Genomic DNA, 14,811 nt, shown 5'->3' with positions numbered 1-14,811 from the left:
ACCCCAAGTTACAAGCTCCCAATTCTTTGGGCTTCTTGGCATTTGTATTGCTTTGCTAGGACCACTGTTAACAAAGCACTACAGATTGAGTGACTTAAACAACAAACATTCACTTTCTCACTTCTGGAGGCCAGAACTCCTAGAGCTGGTATCTCCTGAGCTTGCAAGATGGATGTCATCTCCCTGTGTCTTTGCATGATGTTCCTTCTGTACTTATCTGCTCATAATCTCCTCTTCTTTTAAACATAGAGTCATATTGATTAGGAACTGTCCACTGGGCCTCATTTTTCCTCTTTAAAGACTGCCTCTCCCAAGACAGGCACATCCTGAGACACTGAAGAGTAGGACTTCATTATGCGAATTGTAGGAAGACTCAATTCAATTAAGCTTAGATCTGTATCCTAACAACTTCCTTTTACATGATTGTCTATGTAGTACAAAGAGGTCCCCAACCTTTTTGGTACTAGGGATCTGACAGGAGGCAGAGCTTAGGTACTAGGGCCACCAATGGAGAGTGACTAGAAATACAGATTACGGTTCACTTGCTCACCTCCTGCTGTACTGCCTGGCTCTTAACCCATTCCGTACACATGGCCAGGATTTGGGAACCCCAAATACAAATGCCTCTGACCTTGACAACCATTGCTTTTTCAAAATGATTTCATGTGACCACCTATGACAGATGACAAAGACAAGTTTTTCTGTGACCAAGCCATAGTTTTTATTCAAATAAAACAAAACAACATCACGAGTATTGTAGTTTCCACCTTAGAAGTGATGCCAGGTATATTACATTAAATCATTTCCTCCTCAAAACCCCTACAAGAGAGACATTACTGTCTGCTCATAGTGAGTAGATAGAACATCATAGAGATTAGGTAAAATAGCCAGGACATACAGTTGGTCAAGATAGGGCACAGATGTAAACCCAGTTCTGTCTGATTCCAAATTTCTTTTTTTGCCACTACATGTTGCTTCTTCGACTTCTTAAATGGCTAAGTGACTCAAAACTTTTCCTAAGCCATAAAAATATCCAATCTAGTTCCATGAACTCTTTGCTTGGCTAAACAAAATAACAAGAGCACATTTGTTTCTACATGTTAGCCGCAAAACAAAAACAAAATGTGTATTCACCATTGGAAATAAAACTACATCTGCTTTGGGGTGATGATAAATATTAAGGTTATGTAAGACAACAATGGAGACATTTGTATTCCTAGAAGAAGTTCATTATATCGGGTAGACCCGATTGGTAATGAAAGACGCTGGGTAACACCACCAGAGCTGTGCTCCCACACTCCTACACTACACTTCCTTGTTTAATTCTGTTCTGTGCCCCACTTTCTAGGTCAGTGTGCTGATAAAGAAGGATAAATTTGAGTCATTTGTGAGAAAATGGATGCACCTTGAAATCATAGTTAAGTGAAATAAATCAGACACACAAGCTTAAATACTCATGGCTTCTTTTACATGAGAACCCCCAAATATAAGTAAAAATCAAAATAAAAGATAAGAAATAGGAAGTGGACAGATAGCATTTTCTCAAATGGGAAAGAGATCAAGAGATGGAGGGAGGGAGGGAAGAGGCAGGGAAGGGAAAGGGGATGCAGAAAGGAATTAAAATGTGTTATGCACATGTACCACTCCACACAAGGAATGTAAGCATTATGTAAGTATGCAAATATGTACTAACAAAAAAAGTTTTAAGACAGTCCTAGATAAATCTGATTCCATATGGGGCTCTTACCAGTGTGCATGAAAACTGAACTGAGGTGCTGAGTCAGTACAGGTCCACCAGCAAGCTAGAAGGCTCTCCCTCCCTTCCGCTGTAGTCACTATGCTTCTCTTACAGGACTCCATACACTTGTAACTGATGTCACACCACAGGTAAAAGCAGGGTACTTATGTCTAGAGCTTTACTCCAAGAACTATGTAACTAACCACAGCATACTTCTTCACCTTTAAGTCTAAACTAACAATGACTCAAAGGAACATATAAATATATTGGTGCTTAAGACTGGGCTACAGGATCCCTCTGTAAACATACCTAAAATCCTTGTGTTAGAGTTACATAATGAGTCCTTTCTGAGAGAAAAAGACCATCCTCAGAATGGAATGGGCAGTGGGGCATAATGGGAAGGGTACTCATGGATCTGGATTCCTCAGGAAACCTGCTGTGGTAAACAAAACCCTCTGTTCAGTTCACAATCTCTGTCTGCAGCTCTGCCCTGGGCCTTTCTATTTGTCCAGAGTGACTGAGCACTCTTCTTGAACTTCTACACCTCAGATACCTAAGAAAACTACAAAATTCTTCAGGCTATGAAGAACCAGTTTTGAAAATAGAGAATTGATTGAGATGAGCTTATAGGTTTACTGATCATTTAAGGAGGCAGAGATAATATGGTGTGAAGTTTGAGGCAAACAAGCTCTCAGGATTTAGGTGGCTGCCTCTGACATATTCAATAGTTTGGGCCTCTGGAGAAGATCCTACCCCTTTGTCTGGGAGCCTTTATCTGCAGCACAGCTTTAAGTAGGTCAGAAATGCACTGGCATCTAGAAACATAAGCAGAGGTGGGGGTGGTGAGCCATTCTCTCCCACAGAGTATGTCTCTGCTACAACTTCTGGGACTGAGTTATTGTCCCTCAGAAAGCACAGGTTCTCAGATGGCACTGGTTTAGATTTGAGAAGAAGGCCATAAGTTTAGATAAACAAAACAGACATAAGAACAAGAAGAGGAAATCTAAGGTGCAAAATATGGTAGAATTACAGAACCTGGTCTATCCAATCTCCTTTCAATAATGCTTATGAATGTAGACTCAGTATGGCCTAAGAGAAAGGATTCCTCCAAAACAGCAACTCTAGAAAATGAAAGACAACGTGAGGTCTCCAGAGATGAGTCACACTGAAGCCATTACTGCACAGCTACCCACCCCTTTCATCAAGGCAGAAATGATTCCACATGAGCCACAGCTTCCATGATCTCATTAGCAAAGATATTAAGAATCTGCTGCTCCTCTAGGAGGAGGATTGGGACAGCACCACAAATTATTTCACCCATAATATTTCAGTCTGATTGTATGGATACGCATGGAGAAAAAGAAAGTCTGTCTCCCATGGTAGTTTTCCTTAATCTCGTTGGGAGGATACCAGTGTGATGGGAATGAGATGTGCCCTGATGTCTGATAGTTCCAGAAAAGGCCTAAACTTTGACATCCTAAAGATTTGGAGAAAACTTGAGATACTTTCACTTCAAGTAGGTAGATTGGCCAAAAGACAATAATGAACTTACACAAACTAAAAGCTTAGGGGTGAAGATGGCTTAGTGCTTCGGTAGATTCAGGTAATATGATTAGGGCTTTGCTACTGTTCTTTTCCTCTTTCTCCTCCTCCTCACCTTCCTCCTTCACTTCCTCCAGTTACGTCTTCCTTCCACAATCTCAAGTCCCACATAGCTGCATTATAATTGGCACTATAGATCTCTCAGCTTATCTAGTTAAAGGCCCTGTGCAGAGGAGCAAGTGTCCTATTCCTGGTAGGAGGCTTAGAGCATTTGATGTTGACTCTCAAACCCAGACTGTAGCCTGGGTCATGGAGACCCAGGGGATAGAATCAAGTGATCACAAAATCTAGCTCACATGGACTGAACTAGAAAAGGGGAAATCAGGCTCTGGCTATCATAAGAATAAAGAATGAACAGTGACTGTCAGGACAACAACTGCCCATTACAATGAGTGAGTCGCCTTGAAGCTGAGGTTTGTAGAAACCTTTTATCTTAGCTTGGATTTCCTTTTAGAAAGCAGAGCCTGAGATAAAGGCTTGCATGTAGGTCATTTATTTACAGAAATGAATCAGGACATGGTTGGGAACTGAAAAGAGTGAACTGGAAAGAATGGACAAGTGAATGCCTGAAAATACACTACACTGCAAAATCAGAAAATTCCAGAACCAAAAAGAGGGGAAATAGATGGTGTAGGTGGTTTCCATGACAACCATCAGGGTCAAAAGTAGAAAAAGATGTGAGTTGGGACCCAAGAGTTGCTGGATGTGCCCCTTCTCTTGTACTCATCAATAGTTCTGCATATTTTTTCTGGTTAATTTTTAACAAAGAATAACTGGAAAGACCAAACACCACAGGGATGGCCATAACATTATATGAGGAACACTAGGAAAAGATTTAGGTTTGAATTTTTACTTACCTACCAGCAGGGCCATTTAGTCAATTAATCTCTTTCATCAGTAAAATATCAATGTCAATATATCTACTCTAGGTGATCATTAGGAGTATTATTACTATGTAAAGTCATAGCATCACTTTACTAAAAATGTTATTTTCATTTCCACTATTCTTAACAAATTTTAAATTGTGCATACAAACTAAATGGATTTTTCAAGTGTTCTCTCTTACTACCTCCACGTCCCTTCTGTTTGTGAAGTTTCCAATATATGATGTTTACAACAACATCTGAGCCAGGGATATAGCTCAGTAATAGAGTGCCTGTTTAACGTCCACTGAAGCCCTAAGTTTGACCTCTAGTACTTCACACATATACAAAAGCTCCAACTCAATGCAGAACCAAGTGGTGTCTCTCACCAACAGAAGAGTTGCTAAATATCATTGGAATTGCTGCAGGGTTCACTACGAAGATTTCCCAAAATTCTAACCTCTTGAAAATGTATCACCCATTATTTTTTAAAACTCACTTAATCTACAAAAGGGAGGAACATTGTAATGCAGTTCCCAGGAATTTAGAAAAAATACATTTGTTATTGACAGCAGCTCAGATGCCTAAGCATTTACTTTCCACAGTTTCTGAAAAACATTCTGAGAAAAGAAGTTGCTGAACACAGATGTGATCCCAGATCCTTGGCATGACACTGCAGCCAAGACAATTAGCCATGCAGTCCCTCCTCAATTCTAGAATCAGTGTGGACCCAGCCCCAAGCATTCATTTTAGTTCCAGAGTCTCTCTGCCTGTCTTTTCAGAAATTTCTCTTACAGTTCACCTAAGCTCAGATCTGAATATTCGCATCAGCCTCACTATATTCAGACTGTGGAGGTCCTAGCTTCTTAGAGACCACATTTACTAATCTTCCTTGTCCCTTTCTTTAAATTTCTCCTGCAACCTGGCTTTGACACTAAAGTGGTTTAAATGTTTTCAGTAAAAAATCAACCACTCTTGGGTGAGGGTGGACAGAGATGGCTCATATCAGACATCTGTGAAAGAAACTCTCAAATGCTTAGGTGTTCTTTAGTTCCCCTAAATGCCCAACCCAATACACCAAACTGTATCATTCAATACAGCTATGGCCAGTTGGCCAACTGCAACTTAATTGCAAATGAATATCTTCCAGAGCTTTGAAAAATGTCTGGGAAGTCCCTCTGAGCTATCCTCATCCATCCCTCAAAGCTGGATTTCATGGATGTCACACAGACTGTGTTTTAAGTCAGACCATCTAAACATATGCTCCAAATGTAATGAAAACCCAACCAGTTATTCCTTCATTGTGTACTAATAGTTTAGCATGGGAAAGAAGCCCATGGATAGGCCATACCTGTAACAATTTCTCAGCTCAAATTTTAGGAAAAGAGAAATAATAGAGGTGATAGGAATTGTGAGCAAAATTATAATTGAAATAAAGTTTTAAGATAAGGAACAAGCTGGGTATGCCTATGAATCTCAACACTCAGGGGGCTGAGGCAGGAGGCTCACTGCAAGTTTGAGCCCAGGGTGGGCTACACAGTGAGACCCTGTCCCTGTTTCAACCCACACACATCAAAACTTCCCCCCAAAATATAAGGAACAAACTGTAATAAATAGTGTGAGAGGAGAAGGTACTTCAGACAAGTTGCATACATGAAAGCAGTTGGGTACTCGGGTGAGCTGGAGAACACATGTCTTTCTAATGAAATCAGCCTCCATGGTCCACTTTTGCTGGGCTTATTTCCATGATCTTTAGCACATTAATCTGAAATTCTGAAGAGAGAAAATACTGTATCATTGATCAGCCAAGTTCAAGTTTTGTTTCTCCTGACAGCAGGTGTCTACCCCATTTCAACAAACTGAGGGTACTTGAGGGCCAGGACACAGGATCTACTGTCAGAATTGGAGAAACTTAGGGAAGAAAGAGGTGATTTATCAGAGGGGAATCTGGGAGGGACTGGTACAGCAATGCCTGCCTTTCCAGACCTAAAGAGCAGCTCGTAGACCTATAGCAGCCATGTGATGATTTCTACCATGGAGAAGACTCTTCTCTACAGTTCCCCTATGCACAAACAGCTGTACTTCTCTAACTTGCATTGCTTGTTTGAGTCAAGATGAGGATGGAAATTAAATAAGAAGGCTTTGCCTCTTGCTTCTCTATGTTGTTATTAAGGCTGAGCATGCTGATTAGTCAATCTAGAGAAGATATAGATAAAAAAAATAGAGGATCTTAGAAAAATGATGGAAACCATGAATGCCTAACATAGGAAAGAAATGGAATCTATGAAACAGATTCAATCAGATATGCAGGAGATTAAAAATTCTATTGAAAGTATACACAGGAGAATGAACCAATGTGAGGACAGAATATCAGATCTAGAAGACAAGGTGGCAGTTAGTGACCACAAAAAGAAATATTTCTTTAAAATACCAAGACACAGCTTAAAAACACCTGCTAGATGATGCAAAGAAGAATAACCTAAGATTGATCAGAATCAATGAAAAATGAGATAATGCAAATGACATAAAAAAAGAAAACTGCTCACAGAAGTAATGGCAGAATGCTTCCCAAGCTTGGAAAAAGAATCTGACATACAGGTGAGTCATATAGAACTCCAATTAGCCATGATCAAAAAAAAATCTATCCCCAGCCCTATAATAATCAGGATTCCAGAAATTCAATGCATGAAAAAAATATTAAAAGCTGTTAAAGAAAAGAAACAAATCACTTATAAAGGAAAGCCCATCAGAATCACAGCAGACTTCTCAACACAAAACCCTAAGTCAAGAAAACGTTGGACTGAAGTATTTCAAGCCCTAAAAGAAAACATGCTCCAACCCAGATTGATGTACTTGCAAAAATATCTTTCAAAATTGATGGAGAAATAAGATGCTTCCATGACAAAGAACACCTTAAAAGATTTTTGACCACCAAACCAGCACTCCAAAATGTTGACAGGGGCATTCTAGAAAGAGATAATGGAAAATACAACTCCATGAACCCCAACAGAATTAATCTACCAGGCAAAGCAAATAAACAGAGGGGAAAGAAAGGGAATCTTCAATAAGAACAAAACATAAGAAGGAGGGCCAGGGATTTAGCTCAGTGGTTTCTCCACCTGCTGCGTAAGTGCAAGGACATGAGTTCGATCCCTCGTACAAAAAAAAAAAATGACAAGGATAAGTCAATACCTATCAGTTATAGTCATTAATATAAATGGTCTCAACTCACCAATCAAAAGAAACAGATGGGCAGAATGGATCAAGAAACAAGAGCCAAGAATATGCTGTGTACAAGAAACACATTTAACTCAAAAATCATGGACTGAAAGTAAAAGGATGAAAAAGAATACTTCATCTGACAGGAACCTAGAAAAAAGCAAGAGTAGCTATTCTATTTGCAGACAAAGTGGATTTCAAGCCAAGACTGATCAGAAGAGACAAAGAAGTTCACCTCATCCTTGTTAAAGGAACAATCTAAGAGGAAGTGATAACAATCATAAATATATATGCACCAAACACCAGTGCACCTAACTACATTAAACAAATATTAACTGACATGCAAAATCAAAAAAGCACTAACAGAATTGTAATGGGGGATCTCAATACCCCATTGTCACAAATAAACAGATCAACTAGACAAAAAAAACAACAAAGAAATATCAGAAGTGAACCAAATTTTGGAACAAATGTATTAGTAGATGTCTACAGAGTATTCAACCCAACAATATCAGAATATACATTCTTCTGAGCTACGCAACAGATATTGTCCAAAATAGACCACATACTAGCTCATAGAACATGCTTAAGTATACGCAAAGGAAGTGAAATTATCCCACACATATTATCAGACAGTACTGCAATAAAATTGGAAATCAATGGCAAAAGAAACCACAAAAACTTCATAAACAAATGGAAATTAAGCAAAACCCTTCTGAGAAACCACTGGATCACAGATTAAATTAAAGAAGAAATCAGACAGTTTCTACAATTAAATGATAATGTCAATACAACATACTGGAATTTATGGGATGCAATGAATGCAGTCCTATGAGGAAAATTTATAGCAGTAAATTCTCACACCAGTAAAACAGAACCTCAGACAAATAACCTAATGTTGAACCTCAAACTTCTAGAAAAAGAAGAGCAAGTTAAGCCCAAAGCTCATGCAAGAGAGGAAATTATAAAGATTAGACTAGAAATTAATACAGTTGAGACTAAGAAAACAATATAAAGAATCAATAAATCAAAGAGTTGGTTCTTTAATAGATTAAATAAAATTCACAAATCCTTAGCCAACCTTATCAAAAAAAAAGGAAAAAAACCCACAAATCCTTGCATTTAGGAAAGAAAAGGGTGAGATCACAATGAACTCTGCAGAAATCCAGAAAATCCTTAATACCTACTTTAAGAACCTGTATTCTAATAAGATGGAAAACACAGAAGAAGTGGACAGATTCCTAGATTACCAAATTCCTGAATTACCAAAGCTGAATAAAGAAAATATAAAGATTCTAAATAATTCAATATCAGTCAATGAAATTGAAGACTAGTTATAATTTATAAATAAATTATAATTATAATTATCACTATAATTTATAAATTATAAATTTATACTTTATAAATATATTATTTGTATTTAATTTATAAATAAATATTTATAATTTGTAGCTATTAATTTATAAATTATAATTTATAAATTACTAATAAATTTATAAATTATAATATAATTATAATTAAAACCTACCGAGAGAGAAAAGCCAAGGTCCTGATGGATTCATTGTTGAATTCTACAAAGAAATTAAGAGAAGATCTAATGCCACTATTCCTCAAACTCTTTAATAAAAGTGAAAGGGAAGCAATACTCCCAAACTCATTCCTGAAAGCAAGCATTACCCTTATACCAGAACCAGAGAATGATCCAGTCAAAAAAGAGAGCTATAGCTCAATCTCCCTAAAGAACATAGATGCAAAATTATCAATAAAATATGGTCAAACAATTCAGCATATCATCAAAAAGATTATACACTGTGACCAAGTAGGATTCATTTAAGTGATGCAGGGATGGTTCAACATATGCAAGTAAATAAATGTAATAAATCTTATTAACAGAGCCAAAGACAAAAACTACACGATCTTCTCAATAGATGCAGAAAAAGCATTTAACAAAGTCCAAAACCCATTCATGATTTAAAAAAAACAAACCCTTACTGAAAATTAGAATAGATGGTCTTTATCTCATTCTGATAAAACCCATCTATGATATATCAATAGCCAACATCTTATTAAATCATCAAAAAGTGAAACCTTTCACTCTAAAATCAGGAACAATGGGGGCCAGGGATTTAGCTCAGTGGTGCCATGACTGCCTTGCAAGTGCAAAGTCCTGAGTTCTATCCCCAGAACCAGAAAAAAAAAAATTAAATAAAAAATAAAATCAGGAACAAGACAAGAATATCCACTATCACCACTCTTATTCAATGTAGTCCTGGAAACATTAATCAGAGCAATCAGACAAGAGAAAAAATAAAAGGAATAAAGACAGGAAAGGAAGAAGTTAAATTATCACTATTTGCAGATGATATGGTACTCTACAAAGACTACATAAAAAAACTCGACCAAAAGACTTCTAGATTTAATAACCAAATTCAGTAGTGTAGCTGGATACAAAGACAGTGCTCAAAAATCAACAGCATTCCTGTACCCAAATAACAAACTCACTGAGAGAGAAATTAGAGAAACCACATCTTTCATAATAGCATCCAAAAAAATGAAATAGGTATCAATCTAATAAAGGAAGTTGAAATACCTTTGCATTGAAAAGTACAGTACTCTCAAAAGGGAGATTGAATAGGATATCAGAAAATGGAAAGATATCCCTTGTTCTTAGGTAGGAAGAACCAATATAGTGAAAATGGCCATACTCCCAAATTTCTTATACAGATTTAATGCATTCCTGATTAAAATATCAATAGTATATCTCACAACATTAGAGAATACAATCCTTAGATTCATTTGGAACCACAAGAGACCTAGAATAGCAAGCTCAATTCTGGGCAACAAAGGCAAGGCAGGAGGCATCACAGTCTCTGACCTGAAATTGTACTACAAAGCTACAGTGATAAAAAGAGCATAGTACTGGCAAAAGGCAGGCCCGAGGATCAGTGGAACAGACTAGAAGATGCAGAACAACCCGAAACACACTCAGCTACTTTATCTTTGACAAAGGGGCCAAACATCTTAACTGGAAGAAATACAGCCTCTTTAATAAAAGGTGCTGGGAAAACTGGCTTTCCACATGCCAAAGACTAAATCTAGACCCATATCTCTCACCATGCACTAAACTAAAATTGAAATGGATCCAATATCTAAATATTGAAATAGAAACATTAAATCTGGTGGAAGATAGATTAGGTAGAACTCTTGAAGACATAGGTGTAGGCAAAGACTATGAAGAAAACCCCAATAGCACAAGGAATATCATGAAGAATCAACAACTGGGATCTCATTTTATTTTTTAAAAAATTTTGCACAGCAAAAGAAATCACCAACAGAGTGAAGAGATAACCCACAGAGTGGGAAAAAATTTTTGCCAGCTGTTCCTCATAAAAAGAACTAATATATAGAAAAAAACTCAAATAGCTAAAACTAGAGGTTCCATTCAACCCAGCTATTGCCCTTCTTGGTATTTTCCTGAAAGAATTAAAATAACACAGCAATATATGCACACCCATGTTTATAGCAGCACAGTTTGTAATAGCTAAATCTCAGAAACATCCCAAATTCCCATCAACTGGTGAATGGGTTACTACTCCACCATAAAGAAGGATAAACCTAAGACATCACTAGGTAAATGGATGTATCTTGAGACTATACTCTTAAGTGAAACCAAACACGCATGTTCAGATATCACATAGTTTCTCTGGTGTGAGAAACCAAAAGTGTAAATAAGGACCAAAATGTATAATGGATATTGTGAAACAGGAAGAAAATGTTCAAATGAGAAGTGGAACTAAGGAGGCAGGAGGGGGAAAGGAAGGAAGGGAAAAGGGAAAAAAAAGAGAATAGAACGAAAAATAGAAAAAAAGCTTTTGTAAATAAGGAGGGGAAGAAGGGTTGAAGGGAGGGGAGGGAAAGAGGAAAACATAAGAATCAATATATATCATGTACAGGTACAAATTCCATATGATAAATGTTACATTATGTGTGTCTAAAATGTACCAATAAAATTATTTTTTTTAAACAGGCTGAGCATACGTGGTCAATAAGGAAACTGAGCAGTGTGATTGAAGACAGGTCTAAAAATAGGTCAAGTTCCAAAATGCTATGGCCACATTCAGAATATGAGGTGTGCACTAAGAGTAAGTATTCCTTTCAGCTATGGCTGTGTGTATCTGTGTGTCTGACAATGTCTTTCCACAGAGAGAGAAGGAACAGTGTCTCCAAGAAAGTCATGAAACTATAAACATCTAACCTACTGCAGCAACACTGTAGACTCTTAGTTTGGGAGACTGAGGCCAGAAGGTCAGTAAATGTGGATCCACAGAAAGATGAAGAAGCCTTCCAGAAGTAGTGTAATCAAGACCTCACTCCACAGATGAAGAAACTGAAGCCCAGAAAGCTTTAGTTCTACTGCAATGTAACAGAGCTAGGGCCTTATTTCCAGTACAGGACTCTTCAGATGCTTAGAGAAGACTCAGGGTTTGAGACCAAAGAACAAGAAAGCCTATGACATTTAACTCTAAAAGCTACATCTTTCTGCAGTAGACATCCAAACTAAAAACATTTTCTACTTGTCAAATGTAGACAGTGCCTCAGAATACAATGATTGAAGGACAAATGTTCCTTGTTTAAAATTTCAGAATTAGGAGAGATATGGCTTAATTAAAAATCACAAAAATGACCTTACTATGTTACATTATGATCCTGGCAGAAGAAACACTTTCTAGCCAAGCTCCTATTTTCAGATATCTGCCCTTCATTAAATGGTTCCCTTTACTTTAATTTTTTTTAGTTTTATTTTTATTAGTACATGTTTCCAGTACATAATGATTACATTCCTCATGGGAGTTGGTACATGTACATAACACATCTTAATTCTTTTTCATCCCTTTCTCCTCCCTCTCATTCCCCCTCCTTTCATCTCTAGATCCTCTTCCCATTTACAAAAGATCTAACTTCCTGTTTCTAACATTAATATTTGAGAGCACTTCATTACTCCCACTGCATAGCACTTTAACTCAGGGGAGGGAAGAAATAGAAAATTTGGGCAATTTCTCCCTAGGCTACACATTTGTCATATCCATAGAGTTTCTCAGAAGAAACTCACAAGATTATTCAACAGAAGCTTCATCAGAAAAATATAGAATGCTAAACTTCATCTGAAGTTCGAAGAAAACAAAGTCAGCCACTAGTGGTGGTACACACATATATTCCCAACATTTAAGAGGCTGAGGTAGAAGGATTGCTTGAACACAGAAGTTTGAACCTAATCTAGAATATATACAGGTAGTGAGACCCAGCCCAAAAAAGAGAAAAGTCTTCCTTCTGCTGCTGATGGATAGCTTTTTATAAACCTAACGAAGAATACAGTTTATTTATTCTCACTTTGGCAACCCCAGTCACCTCAAGATCCTAAACTTTCAATAAAATGTCTTAGATATATTCTTTGACCGATGATAATTTTTTGACAATCTCTGAAAAAGAAGAATCCCAAAACATATCACTCAAACCTAAACAGTTAACATTGTGGTTGAAGGCAGAGTGGTCCTCTCCTCTGACCTACTGTGCACCTGGCAGGAACTTTGGGAGGGGACACTATGAGTGTTTCTAAAGACCACTGGCCCAGACCTCTCATTCTATATGTGGAGGAACTGAGGCTTAGAGGAGACCATGACTGCTTGGGGCCACTGCCCATTGGAAGGAGAGCTAGGACATTCCAGTATCCAGATTAGATGGTTACTCTCAAAGAAGATGAGCTGCTTAATTATCTGAAAAAGATATGGAATTTTGGAATTTCAAATAATAACACTTATTACTTCCCAGCCTATCATATCAGTCCTCTAGACACTTAGTTTAATAAATAGGCAAATAGAGAAAGAAGGAGAAAGGAAGGAAGCAGGGAGGGAGGAAGAGAAGGAGAGAGGGAGGCGATAAGCATGGGAAATCCTACTTACCATATTCCCTTCCTGAAGATTCACATCACATATTCGGGAACCTAAGAAGCCCAGCAGTAAAGAAATCAGTTTAACTCAAAATTTTTTCTCCAAGTCATATCTATTAACATCCTACTGGCCCCGTGTTCTAGGAAACATGTATTGGGATATGCTGACTTGGTGAGAAGAGAAATGAATTTCAAAATAATTGGGCTGGAAAGTAAAGAAATTGAAACAGCCTGGCTTGTGTCAAGCAAGAGTTCAGAAATGGCACTGTGTCATCTTCATTTTCTTCCGCTGGCTCTATCCTGGGACTTAGAAAAAATGAAGAGTAAGGGTGTCCTTGAATAACAAATATATGGAGAATAAATTTTCTTCTTTAGTTTACCATTAAAGGAATGTGTAAAAGAGTAAGAACACAGATCTGCCTTTGCTGCTTTTCTACATGGGTATTTAAATCCATACTAGGAATATAAAGCTTAGAATAATATCTCACATATTTATAACCTCTTTCCAATCAACTACCATAATTTTTCCCCCTCAACACTTGTAAAGTTACATCCCTGCCTCAGAAACTGTGAGAAAATCAAATTTGGCCTTTAAATAAACTAATTTGAAAGGTTTAAAAAATATTAAAGACTTTTAAAAAAGGAATAGGGGATTTGAATATCCCAAAGTGTGAAAATGTCACATTTTTATACTCAAATGATTCAAAATAGATGAACAGAATGCTTCCAAACTTTCTAAATATATATATATATATCTTCAGGCAATTAAAAAAATCAATCTAAAGGGCCATTTATTTCAAGCACCTAAAAGCCCCATTTAGCACATCAATGAGCCTCCACAGCTGAAGGGAGCTAGGAGACCAAGGGTGAAGAAAGGTCATTCATACTCCTCCCTTGCTCCTTAATGATATGTTTAGCTGGGCTAATTTTAGACCTGTCGGAAGCTTTTGATTCAGTTAACCATAAGGTGTTGGCGACAAGTCTGTGGTCAATGGCAGGCGTGGGCTGAGCTTCTTTTGAAGTTGGTTGGTGAGTTCATTCCTGGAAGAAGGGTGTCAATAGGTAGTCACTGGAACTGCTTATATGAACATCTATCTCCTGGGAGGTCTTTGCTCCCTGCCCCCCCAGTTACCCAACATGAGCAGGAAACTTGGCAACCATCAGTGGAAGCAACAACATCTACTTGATGATACACATCCATTACTATCTTTCCTACTGAGCCACTCAAAACTATCTTACACTTTCTTTTGATTCATAGTTATTTTGGTTCAGGGAGGAAGTACTTCATTTCCAGTCAACCTGAATAGGCGGAGGTTGTGATCTTAGATAAGAGGAAATGCTCTAAGGATGTCATAGGTGGATTTGTCTCACAGCTATTGAGGGATAGAGGTTCACACACTGGTCTTTTAACAGGTGCTTGAGCATGTGTATGAAAAGCCTTTTTT

At 37.5% G+C, this 14,811-nt stretch overlaps 1 protein-coding gene across 13 annotated transcripts in view; it reads right to left on the bottom strand.

The window, feature by feature from the left end:
• Positions 1 to 14,811, bottom strand: part of LOC110345474 (uncharacterized) — a 793,246-nt gene that overhangs the window by 260,354 nt on the left and 518,081 nt on the right. The window lies entirely within an intron of this gene.

The sequence above is a fragment of the Heterocephalus glaber genome, unplaced genomic scaffold (assembly GCF_053883595.1).
Source record: "Heterocephalus glaber isolate CG9 unplaced genomic scaffold, H.glaber_assembly_v1.0 deba00001543, whole genome shotgun sequence".
In the NCBI taxonomy this organism is placed as follows: Eukaryota; Metazoa; Chordata; class Mammalia; order Rodentia; family Bathyergidae; genus Heterocephalus; species Heterocephalus glaber.
The sequence above is the reverse complement of the archived record's forward strand: the minus strand, read 5'-3'. Positions and strand labels throughout refer to the sequence as shown.